Source organism: Ranitomeya variabilis, chromosome 6 (assembly GCF_051348905.1).
Source record: "Ranitomeya variabilis isolate aRanVar5 chromosome 6, aRanVar5.hap1, whole genome shotgun sequence".
Lineage (NCBI taxonomy): Eukaryota > Metazoa > Chordata > Amphibia > Anura > Dendrobatidae > Ranitomeya > Ranitomeya variabilis.
The window spans coordinates 410,513,143-410,527,048 of NC_135237.1; the positions used below are offsets into that span (position 1 = coordinate 410,513,143).

Genomic DNA, 13,906 nt, shown 5'->3' on the forward strand with positions numbered 1-13,906 from the left:
CCCACATTGGGAGATGCTAGTGAATAGCAGGTACTTCCTGATAGTTAGTCAAATCGGGAAGTGCAGTAACCAAGGTCAAGTTCAAGTGCAGTGGGCTGCTGGCGGCTGCGAGGAACTATCGTTCATGGCAGTGGGAGGCCTTACTAGAATCCTTTGCAACATTCCTGCAACGCCCAGAGCTCAGGTCTCAATATAGGTACTAGGAAGAGTGTGTTATCCTCTGGCATACAGTGGATAATAAGCACAGAACCGCAAGAAGGGAAGGTAGCGGATCCCTGGTGCATTGTGGGGCTCAACAGGAAATCCCTGTGGTAGACAGGAACAGCCAACTTGGGGTTAGTCCAGGAGGAATGAATAGTAATGCTGTGTTAAGGAAATGTACTGTCATTGCTCTGTTGTCGGGTGTCCCAGGACCAGGGGCTCCTTCATTGTCCCTAATGCTACGGGCGCCCTAGCTCACCCTGTTCCCCAGGTTATTTCTGATGGTGATAATGCCCGGTCACGTACCTTGCCTTAGCTACTGAATCTGCCCTCAGTTTGTACCCTTCCCCCATCCAGGGAAGAGGGGAGTAGTAGTGTACCGAAATACACCAACCAGACTAACAAGTTACGAACAGGGTTAACGAAAAATATCAAACATACAAATATGCACACATATACACTCACCGGCCACTTTATTAGGTACACCATGCTAGTAACGGGTTGGACCCCTTTTGCCTTCAGAACTGCCTCAATTCTTCGTGGCATAGATTCAACAAGGTGCTGGAAGCATTCCTCAGAGATTTTGGTCCATATTGACATGATGGCATCACACAGTTGCCGCAGATTTGTCGGCTGCACATCCCAAAGATGCTCCATACAAGGCAGGATGGATCCATGCTTTCATGTTGTTTACGCCAAATTCTGACCCTACCATCCGAATGTCGCAGCAGAAATCGAGACTCATCAGACCAAGCAACGTTTTTCCAATCTTCTACTGTCCAATTTCGATGAGCTTGTACAAATTGTAGCCTCAGTTTCCTGTTCTTAGCTGAAAGGAGTGGTACCCGGTGTGGTCTTCTGCTGCTGTAGCCCATCTGCCTCAAAGTTCGACGCACTGTGCGTTCAGAGATGCTCTTAGGCCTACCTTGGTTGTAACGGGTGGCGATTTGAGTCACTGTTGCCTTTCTATCAGCTCGAACCAGTCTGCCCATTCTCCTCTGACCTCTGGCATCAACAAGGCATTTCCGCCCACAGAACTGCCGCTCACTGGATTTTTTTTCTTTTTCGGACCATTCTCTGTAAACCCTAGAGATGGTTGTGCGTGAAAATCCCAGTAGATCAGCAGTTTCTGAAATACTCAGACTAGCCCTTCTGGCACCAACAACCATGCCACGTTCAAAGGCACTCAAATCACCTTTCTTCCCCATACTGATGCTCGGTTTGAACTGCAGGAGATTGTCTTGACCATGTCTACATGCCTAAATGCACTGAGTTGCCGCCATGTGATTGGCTGATTAGAAATTAAGTGTTAACAAGAAGTTGGACAGGTGTACCTAATAAAGTGGCCAGTGAGTGTACAACAGAGGTGTAGAGGATGGGGTTACACCAAAGTAGGAGAAGAAAGGGAATTATCACACAATTAAAACCTAGCAATAGTTACAGATTAAAGGGAACCTGTCACCACGTTTTTGGAAGATGGGATAAAAATAGCGTTAAATAGGGGCAGAGGTGGGCGTTACATTAGTGTGTGTGTTATGCGTTTATTACCCACCTAAGTTGCCGAAATAACTTTGCAAAGTCTCCGTTTTCGCCTGTCAATCAGGCTGGTCAGGTCACATGGGCGTGGTGTCTTCACCCAGATTTGGCGTAGTTTTCCGTTGGTGGCGTAGTGGTGTGCGCATGCCCAAAGTCCGGAATCCTCTTCCAGGGGATTTAAAATAGCGCGGTGTTCGTTATTGCATTGGTGATCGGTGGGCGCGGCCATCTTCCTTTGGCCGCGCGTGCGCAGAAGCGGCGCTCTGCTGGCCGCGGCTTCAGGAAAATGGCCGCGGGATGCCGCGCGTGCGCAGATGGATATCGCGGCGGCCATTTTCCTGAAGCCGCGGCCAGCAGAGCGCCGCTTCTGCGCACGCGCGGCCAAAGGAAGATGGCCGCGCCCACCGATCACCAATGCAATAACGAACACCGCGCTATTTTAAATCCCCTGGAAGAGGATTCCGGACTTTGGGCATGCGCACACCACTACGCCACCAACGGAAAACTACGCCAAATCTGGGGAAAGACAACGCCCATGCGACCTGACCAGCCTGATTGACAGGCGAAAACGGAGACTTTGCAAAGTTATTTCGGCAACTTAGGTGGGTAATAAACGCATAACACACACACTAATGTAACGCCCACCTCTGCCCCTATTTAACGCTATTTTTATCCCATCTTCCAAAAACGTGGTGACAGGTTCCCTTTAATCCACCAAACACCTTTCTCCAATAACCACCACCAACAACCTCCAGCCATGCAGCAAAAGCTTGTCTGACAATCAGTGCTAGCCAGGGCCCAGATTATATAGGAGATTGAAATGGCTAAAGGTAGCTTCACACTAAGCGACGCTGCAGCGATACAGACAACGATGCCGATCGCTGCAGCGTCGCTGTTTGGTCGCTGGAGAGCTGTCACACAGACAGCTCTCCAGCGACCAACGATGCCGAGGTCCCCGGGTAACCAGGGTAAACATCGGGTTGCTAAGCGCAGGGCCGCGCTTAGTAACCCGATGTTTACCCTGGTTACCAGTGTAAAATGTAAAAAAACAAACAGTACATACTCACCTTCGCGTCCCCCGGCATCCGCTTCCCTGCACTGACTGAGCGCCGGCCCTAACAGCAGAGCGGTGACGTCACCGCTGTGCTGTACTTTTACTTTACGGCCGGCACTCAGTCAGTGCAGGAAGCGGACGGCGAGGGACGTGTGACAGACATCAGAAGGTGAGTATGTACTGTTTGTTTATTTTACTTTTACGATGGTAACCAGGGTAAACATCGGGTTACTAAGCGCGGCCCTGCGCTTAGTAACCCGATATTTACCCTGGTTACCATTGTAAAACATCGCTGGCATCGTTGCTTTTGCTGTCAAACACAACGATACACGGCGATCTGACGACCAAATAAAGTTCTGAACTTTAACCAACGACCAGCGATATCACAGCAGGATCCTGATCGCTGCTGCGTGTCAAACTCAACGATATCGCTATCCAGGACGCTGCAACGTCACAGATCGCTAGCGATATCGTTTAATGTGAAGGTACCTTTATAGTGCACAGCTGATAGAGTTACCTCCAGGAGCTCTCAGCAGAGCAGATTAATCCCTGCATTGCTGAAAGAAATTTACACCGTTTAATAATAAGATGAAGTGCTTCTAATCCTTGCAGGAGTAGGAGAAATCAGACACTGCGCTCTTCTGGCTCCTCTCTGTCATGGTAAACTAGTGGCACGTACTGTGTTAAAGAAACAAGCAGCGAGAAGTGTTGTGCCCGATACTGCATATTACAATCTGATAAATTTGAACTGTCCAGTACGCTTTTGTTGGTTATCCCCTGAGTTATGTGTGGTTCCAGAATATGGAGACCTGGAAGCAGTGATAGCCTGTGGCCTACACGTACATGTGATGCACCCCACACTGGGTAGCACATTGCACATTGCGACTGCGACAGAATTTTCCTGTAAAGTGCCGAGGAGATGTGAAGCACCAGCTTGTCCATGGCTACCGCCTGCATAATTTTACACAAATCTTTTGAGAACATAGTTAAGCAAATTGAAGATATTCAAGTATAAACGACTTATGCCATTGTGACCCAAACTGACCTCTGTTACAGGCAATTGAACACCTCAAGCTATGTTGTATAATATGTATAATGCGTAATGAGTTTTTGATGTTTTGAGCAGATGTTATCTCAACAGCATATGCATATTTCTAGCATTTTTTTCTCTAATCATTCCAAATTCAAACAATGTGGGCTGCATGAATTTTAAAGCCTAATGTTTTTGCCATTAAACAAGATATGAATTAATTGCAAAGTTATAACTAGCTGGATATAGTATCACCAGAGTAAAATCCCATGTAGTATTTGTTATGAAGTCTGTAATGTCCACAGGATCTGAACTAGAGGTTAAGTAAATTTTTTCTAAAACAGCTGAATATTGTATTTATCACATTCATAACCTCTGCTTTTAAAGCAGGGGTGCGGAACCTTTTTTCTGCCAAGTGTCATTTGGATATTTATTTTTGTCATTTGCTGACCACACAAAATTATCAACTTATAAATGATCCTGCTATATTTTGTCAAATATTTCATTAACTCACCCTAATGTGATGGCTGGAGCTGCTTTTCTTAGTGATGTTGGTATTAATGATGTTGATACTTGCAACCAGTATCGAACTGGGGTGCCAAGGGCCTACAAGTAACCAACTCCAGGGCTCCATTTTTCAGCTACAGTACATACAAATGTAACATTATCCTCAGTCTCAGTAACAGTGAACTTGGTAGATTCTTAAATTAATAAGATGCTGCCTTTGTCTGTACATAGTGATTCAAGTATATTGTGCCAAGTACTGCTCATACAAGAGGGTAGTGGCCCACTCTTGCACAGAGGCCCACCGGAGGATTCTCCTGTGCTCCTGTGGGCCAGTCCAAGCCTGCTCCCAACTGCTTTTTCAGGTTTGTGTCAATCTGTAGCGCAATCTGCAATGACAAGTTTTTGTTTGTTTGTTTGTTTTCCGCCTCGACCGTCCGCCTTTATTATAATCAGTCCATCTTATGTGTCTAGATGCAGTTTACTGTCACTTCATTATCACAAGAGCATTGCCGGCCGGGGTGGAGGAGATTCCTGATAATGGTTTCTGTTTTGGGGGTTTGCCGTCTTGGCTTCCTGTAAGGTCCTTTGTTAGGGCAGGGTTGGCTTGAATTGGTCCAAGCTTTGTGGTTCTGGACAGCATCCCGATCTTGCTAAGAATGGCACTGGAGACATCTTGTCTTGGCACCAGTCCCAGATCTCCAATGCAGTAATGCAGGATTACAACAGAGCCCTTTAAGATTGGGGAGACTGTCTGCCTGTTGCCCTCGGGTGCCGTGTAATAGTCCGGGTCTTTTCTCTGGAAGTCCTGTAGCCCAGGCCCCAGCCCCAGAGCGGCCGCACTGTTCAGCAGCAGCAGGAGACTGTGCAGCACATTGCTCCGTCTTTCCAGGGATTCATCTTGTCTTTCACCTTCCTCGTCCGCAGACTTCTCCACGAGCATGTCCTTCAGAGAAGACGCTGCCTAACTTTCTCCACCGCTTGCCTCTTCTTCACCTCCTCGTCTGCCTGCCTGCGTGCTGTGTTCATCCCTTCCGTAAGTCTTTGCACCTCTTCCTCCAGGGACGTCATCCTCTGCCTAAGTGTCTGCGCCTCCTCCAGCAGAGACTGATGCTCCGTGTGCAGATGGTTCAGCTCCTGCTCCTTGTGCAGAGCCTTGTCCAGAATTTCCTGCTGCTGACACTGCTCGGACAACATACGGATCACCTTTTGGTTGCTGACGTTGTTCTTCACCAGCTCTTTCTTGTTCTCCTCCAGCATCTCCACCTGTTTCCTCAGCTTGGCATCGTGTACTTTCAGCAGGTCTGTCACGGGGTCCTTCTCCGGTACCACACAATCAACAGAGCCAGCGAAGAAAGAACAATCCCAAGACCTGTATTTAGGCAAAAATATGAAAGGTCCATATACGATCCACCACACAAAGGATAAAATAGTCCAGAACACGAATGCAGTTCAGTAACAGGATACAAGTCCTGCAATCCAGCAGACAGAGGATAGCATAATCCATATACTCTTATTTCTCTCTGAGATGCTGTGAACACATCATCACTCCACACAGGACTGATCTGTGTCTCACCTCCCTGATATTTTAAGTCTCCCTCCTCATTCACAGGTCAGGAGGGGGAAGGTCTCAGAGGCTCATTGTTTCAACAAGCTAGGTTAACATGTCATTAGCATATTAACAAACAATACAGTGCTGTGGGGGCTGATATCAGATGGCAGCAACAGCCATTCATCAATTAGCAAATAACTCCTTCTGCAAGAGAACACCATGAAAATAAGTAAATAGAAATATGCACAAAAATTATACCCACATAGCATATCACACCATCACAAGGTCATTCTCTTGGATCAGCACTAAACTCTTCTCGGACATTTTGGCCAGCTGGGACCTGACTGCCACGTTCTCACTGATTACGTGCTTTGTGGTCTCGGCCATCTGCTCGTTGGACACTCGGTGGAATTCGGCTGCCACGGTGTTAACCTTCTGCACCATTTCCTTCTTTAACCTATCCTTGTCCAGCACTGCCTTCTTCTCCAGCTTGTACATCATTTCCTTGTTTTCTTCCTCCTGGTTTCTTAACTTCTCCTCCAATGTGGCAAACTTGGCCATCAGGTTTTCTTTCTGCACCCTGAACTCTTCCAAGGAGGCCAACTTGTCCGCTAGTAGCATGTTCTCTGACATGAGCTTGTCCTTAGTCTCTTGGAACTCGTGCCTCATCTGCCCCAGCTGCATCTCGTAGGCGGCCTTCTTGGCTTCCTTGGCCTGCTGCAGACCAGACAACTGGTTGTTGAGGTCGGCAACTTCATCCACATGCTGGTTGCATTACAACAGCGCCCATCCTCAGTACACAAAACTCTCTCTCCCCTTTAGTCAGCTTTTAAGGGTTAAGAGAATTAACAGTAGTTTTAGTGGCTTCAAAAGTCAATCCCAAGAGTTGTACAAAAGGTTCGAGAATCGGGCGTATCTCCGCCCAGTGTTAGATGCTGCCCTAGCAAAGGCTGAGTCATGTAGTGTAGATAGTTTTACAGTGGAAGAAGTAAAAACAAGGACATCTGAAAAATGATTCACATTCTATTTCAAATTTGGTCCCATGGATAGCTTTATTAGATCGGCAATCAGGAGAAGTTGGCACAACTTAGAAAAAGATCCAGAGTTATCGGAGCTCAGCAGTAGGGGCCCTTTATTTGCCAGCCGTCGCGGAAAGAATTTAAAAGATCTTTTAGTACGCAACTAAGTGAGTAATGAGCAGGAAAATTGGTTAAGGGCAGGGACTCCAAAAGGTAACTTTAAGTGCGGCCATTGCAATTTTTGTTCTTAGCATGCAACCGATAAAATGATCAGGATTGGCCACATTCAACATTCTGTCCGCGATTTTATATCTTGTAGAACCACACATGTGGTGTATGTGATCTTTTGCCCTTGTGGCTTTTTTATATTGGGAAGAGTATCCGTCCTCTTTTTGTAAGGTTAAGGGAGCACTATAACCCCATTAGCTCTGGTAAGGGAGTCCCTCGCTTCGTTAATCATATGCGGTTATACCATGGGGCAATGCAGCGACGCTGCACTTGGCTGGTTTGGAGAGAGTTAACTTACCTCAACCACTGGGCGATCTAAACAGGCTCCTTCTTAGGAGGGAAGCCAGATGGATTCTGCGAGCATGCGCTATGGGACCAATAGGTCTTAATGAAAGGATTGATATGTCCGTGTTTTTGTGAAGGTTTTTCACCTGGCTGCTATAAGGTTGTTATATTCTGTATGTTCGTATGTATTTTTCTAAAAATGTTTTATGTTTTTATTCTGACAAGTAGGTAATTCTGACATTGTGAAGATGTCAGATGGTGGGAGGTAACCTGCTGTTCCTGTATAGAGGACCTCCCACTTTCTTTCAACACTAGGACCTGCGGAAGCGTGGTAGCGTGAAACGGACATCGTCCATTTGTAGTTCATGTTCTCCCTTGTCTCCCTGCTGTTGACTTACATGTCACAATAAAGGATTGGAATTTTATGGATGGTGGGTGCTCTTCGTTTCTTTCTTTTTTTGCTTGGGCTTGTACTATTTTCTATGAATGAGCACCCGGACTCCTTTTGGGCGATAAGAAGCAACTAATCAGCGGTCACCATGTGTGTGGCCTAATTTCTGCAGGAGGTGCCGTTTACTTTTTCTTTGAAGTTAACAGATAGTTACTATGCCCGGGTAATGCCGGGCTCTTCAGCTAGTAGTTAATAAATAACATTTCCCACATGTCAACTTTACATTAGCACAATTAAGGAAACATAATTTTTTTGTTAGGACCTTATAAGGGTTAAAAGTTGAACAGCGATTTCTAATTTTTCCAACAAAATTTACAAAACCATTTTTTTAGGGACCACCTTACATTGGTCAAGGTGCGCAAAACCACATTCAAGAAGTTTATTAACCTTTCAGATGCTTCACGAGAACTAAAGCAATCTGGAAGGAAGAAATTTCCATTTTACTTTTTTCACAAATAATTTACTTTAATTTTGTTATTTTCACAAAGGTATCAGGAGAAAATGACCACAAATTGTTGAGCAATTTTTCCTGGGTATGCCGATAATCTGTATGTGGGGAAAAGCCACTGTTTAGGTGCATGGCAGGGCTTAGAAGGGAGAGAGCAACGTTTGACTTTTTCAATGCAAAATTGGCTGGAATCAATGGTGGGAGCCATGTTGCATTTGGAGACCCCCTGATATACTTACACAGTGGAAACCCCACAATTCTAACTCCAACCGTAACCCCAACACACCCCTAACCCTAATCCAATCCCAATCATACCCCTAACCACAACCCTAACCCTAGCCAAAACCTAACCCTAAAACCCTAACCCTAGCCCCAACTCTGTCTCTAGCCCCAACCCTAAAGGGGGTTTGATTTACAAAAAAATTTTTTAGCACTGTGTCTTTAATGCAATGAGTTGATTAGGAGCGTCTAACTGGTCTGTAGGAGCCAGAACTCTTAATTGTTGGTAGGGGATTGAATACTTATTTCTCACTGCAAAAGGCAAATAAATTTATATAATTTATACAATGTGATTTTCTGGATTTTATTTTTGATATTCTATCTCTCAATGTTAAAATAAACCTGCCCTTAAAATTATAGACTGTTTATGTCTTTGTCAGTGGGCAAACTTACAAAATCAGGAAGGGATCAAATACTTATTTCCCCCCTGTATTTCATGCCATCATTTTATGATATGGGAAAACCTCTTTAAGATATAATTTAGATAAAAACATTGTCTACTTTAGAGGCTCTTTTTAGTATCATGTATAATAATAAAATATGCTGACATGTAATATAGTATGAATAATGTACTGGATCTTTTACCATATCCAAACTGTGACTGGACCCCAAAAACAGAAAAAAAGACAATTTTGAATGTCAAAAAATTCCTGTCAAATTAGTCCTGGCATTCTTGGCTTTATTATGGTTTCCTACCTACATACATACATGAAAAAAAGATTTTGGATCAGTATATATACAGTAGATATGTATGTAGATATGTATAGAATATAGCCAAAGACCTAATTTTGCAATGTCAGTATTGGCAGATATCCCTCACAACATGACTACGCTGGAATTACAATAGCAGAGCAAAGACAGATGTCGACTCAGGGGAAGTCTAAAATTAAGTTACTGAAGCAAGTTGACCATTGCTATCAGATTTACAAAACAAACATTTATAATGAATGCAATGTGGATGCTGAAATGCACAGTCATTCCCATAGTCTAGAATCTGCCCTGCAGCAAATAATTAATCCTCTGGAATGTCCGTCCTTTCAGTTAGCACAGTAGTTTTAATACTTGGGTCCAATGTAACATCACATTCATCCTGTATCCCACATTTCCTGGATTTAGTTTATCTTTCTATCTCCAGCAAGTGCTTTATCCAGCTCACATCAAAGAGGGAGTTTATAGTACAGAGCGATGAGGATTTGTCATCACAGGTGAAACAAACCGGAGGAGGTCGTGTCAGTCCTTGTCCAAAATATTTTGGAGGTTAAGTTCCCACGACGAGTATCTGCTGCACTTATCCCCTGTGCATTTTTGTGAGTAAAAATCCCAGCATATTACAGTTCCAGCAGAGTGAATGAAACTTATATAAATCTCATGCCCACTGTGCGTTTTTTCACGCTGTGGAAACTGACCTGTGATGTTATTTTGAAATCTGCATTACGTCAATTTCTTTTGCGGTAAATATGAGTTTTATTTGTGGAATTTTTTCCCATAGACTTGAATGAGATGAGAAAAATCCACAGCTGAATTCGAACCTGAATCCAAAGGGCAGAAAACAGTGACCCACTGGCGGCACTATGCCCTTCCCTGCATGCTGTCTATCCATCCTCGGAATGCAGACAGTGATGAATACATTGATGGAGGGCACCGACGCCGGCTCCATCATTAACCAATCAGCGTGTGAGACAGAAGACGTGATAACGTCATTCCATCACGCTGCTGCTGCTGAGACTCACAGGAGACAAGAGCAGAGCAGGGGAATGGGAGAGAGGTGAGTCTGTGGTGTGCTTTTTTATGTATTTGGGATATTTTCATGTACAGTATATAGGAGGCTATGTGGGGCTCACAGTGTATATATGAAGGCTATATGGGGCTCATACTGTATCTATGGAGGCTATGTAGTGTCTCACACTGTATATATGGAGGCTATGTGGGGCTCACACTGAATATATAAAGGCTATATGGGGATTATACTGTGTATAGGAGGTTATGTGGGTGCTCATACTGTATATTGGAGGTTATGTTGAGGGCTCATACTGTATATAGTAAGGCTATGTGGGGCAGATCCTGTATATCAGAGGCTATGTGTGGCACATGCTCTATTTAAGAGGCTATGTTAGGGCTCACAATGTATATAGTGAGGCTATTTGGGTGCTCATACTGTATATAGAAGGCTATGTGGGGTATATACTGTATATAGGAGGCAATGTGGGGTATATACTGTATATAGGAGGCTATGTGAGGGGATCATACTACATATTGGAGGATATGTGTTGGCTCATACTCTATATGAGGCTATGTGGGGGGCTCATACTACATATTGAAGACTATGTGTTAGCTCATACTGTATATTGTAGGCTATGTGGGGTTCATACTGTATATTAGAGGCCATGCGGGGCTCATACTGTATATTGGGGGCTATGTGTGGGCTCATACTGTATATTGGAGGCTATGTGGGTGCTCATACTGTATATTGGAGGATATGTCTGGGCTCATACTGTATATAGGGAGCTGTGTGTGGGCTCTTACGTTATATAGGGGTCTGTTTGTGAGCATGATTTTAGCACTCACAGCAATGATATGAATATGCAGCGAGGACTGGATGCTTAGGAATAGATTGTTGGAAGAGGTATGCAGTAAGCTGAGCATAAGGATTTTATTAGTTTTTTATGTTTATTATGCAAGGGTCTACTAGATGAGTATCTTCTTGTTACATTCCTTATTTTTATACCACTAGTAGTGTTGAGCATTCCGATACCGCAAGTATCGGGTATCGGCCGATACTTGCGGGTATCGGAATTCCGATACCGAGATCCGATACTTTTGTGGTATCGGGTATCGGTATCGAAACAACATTAATGTGTAAAATAAAGAATTAAAATAAAAAATATTGCTATACTCACCTCTCCGACGCAGCCTGGACCTCACTGAGGGAACCGGCAGCGTTCTGTGCTTAAAATGCGCGCGTTTACTTCCTTCCATGACGTCACGGCTTGTGATTGGTCGCATGCCGCCCATGTGGCCGCGACGCGACCAATCACAGCAAGCCGTGACGTCATTTTCAGGTCCTGGATGCCTAATTCTAGGCATTCAGGATTTTAAAATTACGTTCCGGCTTGTGATTGGTCGCGTCGCGGTCACATGGGCGACGCGACCAATCACAAGCCGTGACGTCACGGGAGGCAGGAAATGCGCGCATTTTAAAATTACGTCACGGCTTGTGATTGGTTGCGTGCCGCCCATGTGACCGCGACGCGACCAATCACAGCAAGCCGTGACGTAATTTCAGGTCCTGAATGCCTATTTCTGCATTCAGGACCTGAAATTACGTCACGGCTTGCTGTGATTGGTCGCGTCGCGGTCACATGGGCGGCACGCAACCAATCACAAGCCGTGACATAATTTTAAAATGCACGCGTTTCCTGCCTCCCGTGACGTCACGGCTTGTGATTGGTCGCGTCGCCCATGTGACCGCGACGCGACAAATCACAAGCGGAACGTAATTTTAAAATCCTGAATGCCTAGAATTAGGCATCCAGGACCTGAAAATTACGTCACGGCTTGCTGTGATTGGTCGCGTCGCGGCCACATGGGCGGCACGCGACCAATCACAAGCCGTGACGTCACGGAAGGAAGTAAACGCGCGCATTTTAAGCACAGAACGCTGCTGGTTCCCTCGGTTAGGTCCAGGCTGCGTCGGAGAGGTGAGTATAGCAATATTTTTTATTTTAATTCTTTATTTTACACATTAATATGGATCCCAGGGCCTGAAGGAGAGTTTCCTCTCCTTCAGACCCTGGGAACCATCAGGAATACCGTCCGATACTTGAGTCCCATTGACTTGTATTGGTATCGGGTATATTTGCCGGTATCGGCCGATACTTTCCGATACCGATACTTTCAAGTATCGGACGGTATCGCTCAACACTAACCACTAGGTGCCCATAGTTTTCATAGTAAAAAAAAAAACAGTGGAGCTCCCATTTTAGGTACCATCAAGCCATGCTACATATATCTATTTCCCATCTTTTATTCAGCAGTAAGCACAAATTAGACTGCAGACTTAGGGTACTGTCACACAGTGCAATTTTGATCGCTACGACGGTACGATTCGTGACGTTCTAGCGATATCGTTACGATATCGCAGTGTCTGACACGCAGCAGCGATCAGGGACCCTGCTGAGAATCGTACGTCGTAGCAGATCGTTTGGAACTTTCTTTCGTCGCTTGATCACCCGCTGACATCGCTGGATCGTTGTGTGTGACACCGATCCAGCGATGTGTTCACTTGTAACCAGGGTAAACATCGGGTAACTAAGCGCAGGGCCACGCTTAGTAACCCGATGTTTACCCTGGTTACCAGCGTAAACGTAAAAAAAACAAACAGTACATACTCACATTCCGGTGTCTGTCCTCCGGCGTCTCAGCTTCTCTGCACTGTGAGCTCTGCTTTCCGGCTATGGCGCTTACACAGTGCAGAGAAGCAGAACGCCGGGGGACAGACACCGGAATGTAAGTATGTACTGTTTGTTTTTTTTACATTTACGCTGGTAACCAGGGTAAACATCGGGTTACTAAGCGCGGCCCTGCGCTTAGTAACCCGATGTTTACCCTGGTTACCAGCGTACTTCGGCATCGCTCCAGCGCCGTGATTGCAAAGTGTGACCGCAGTCTACGACGCTGGAACGATAATCATACGACGCTGCGACGTCACGGATCGTGCCGTCGTAGCAATCAAAATTGCACTGTGTGACAGTACCCTTATGCACAAAAGCAAATTAAACATCATCTTGCATGAGATCATGCAGCCCCAGTGTGATACATGCTTCTTGTGGATTGGGCAGCATATATCAGCTATTAAGTTCTCTTAACTTTTAATGGTGTTGGCTGCAATCTGAAGAATTTCCAAAAGTGAATAATGTGTACTGTATTAGAAAGCCTCACTCCTTACAGCAACAGTTGCAATAAAGACTCTAATGGCCAAGAAAGCTTTCAACACTTGTGCAGAAGATGACATGACCATTGTCAAGTTGAAAGTTATATTTAAAGTGACCTTTATTTTCAGGTTTACATATAGAATTAATGGACATAAGAAGGCTTAAAGTGAACCTGTCAGAAAGATTGTGCACAGTAACCTACAGACAATGTCAGGTCGGCGCCGTTATACTGATTACAATGATACCTTGGTTGATGAAATCCGTCTTGTGGTTGTTGTTTAATCTTTATGTTGAGTTTTGATTTAATGATATGCTCATGCTTGGGGGTGGCCTATGAGAGGTTTCATGTGGTGCTCTACTTAGCTATTCAGATTTATGGCTTATGACA

General features: G+C 44.9%; 1 pseudogene; it reads right to left on the reverse strand.

Annotated features, from left to right (window-relative positions):
• Positions 1–4,812: 4,812 nt before the first annotated feature.
• On the reverse strand, positions 4,813–13,604 carry LOC143783291 (cilia- and flagella-associated protein 157 pseudogene; annotated as a pseudogene).
• Between the last annotated feature and the right edge of the window lie 302 nt (positions 13,605–13,906).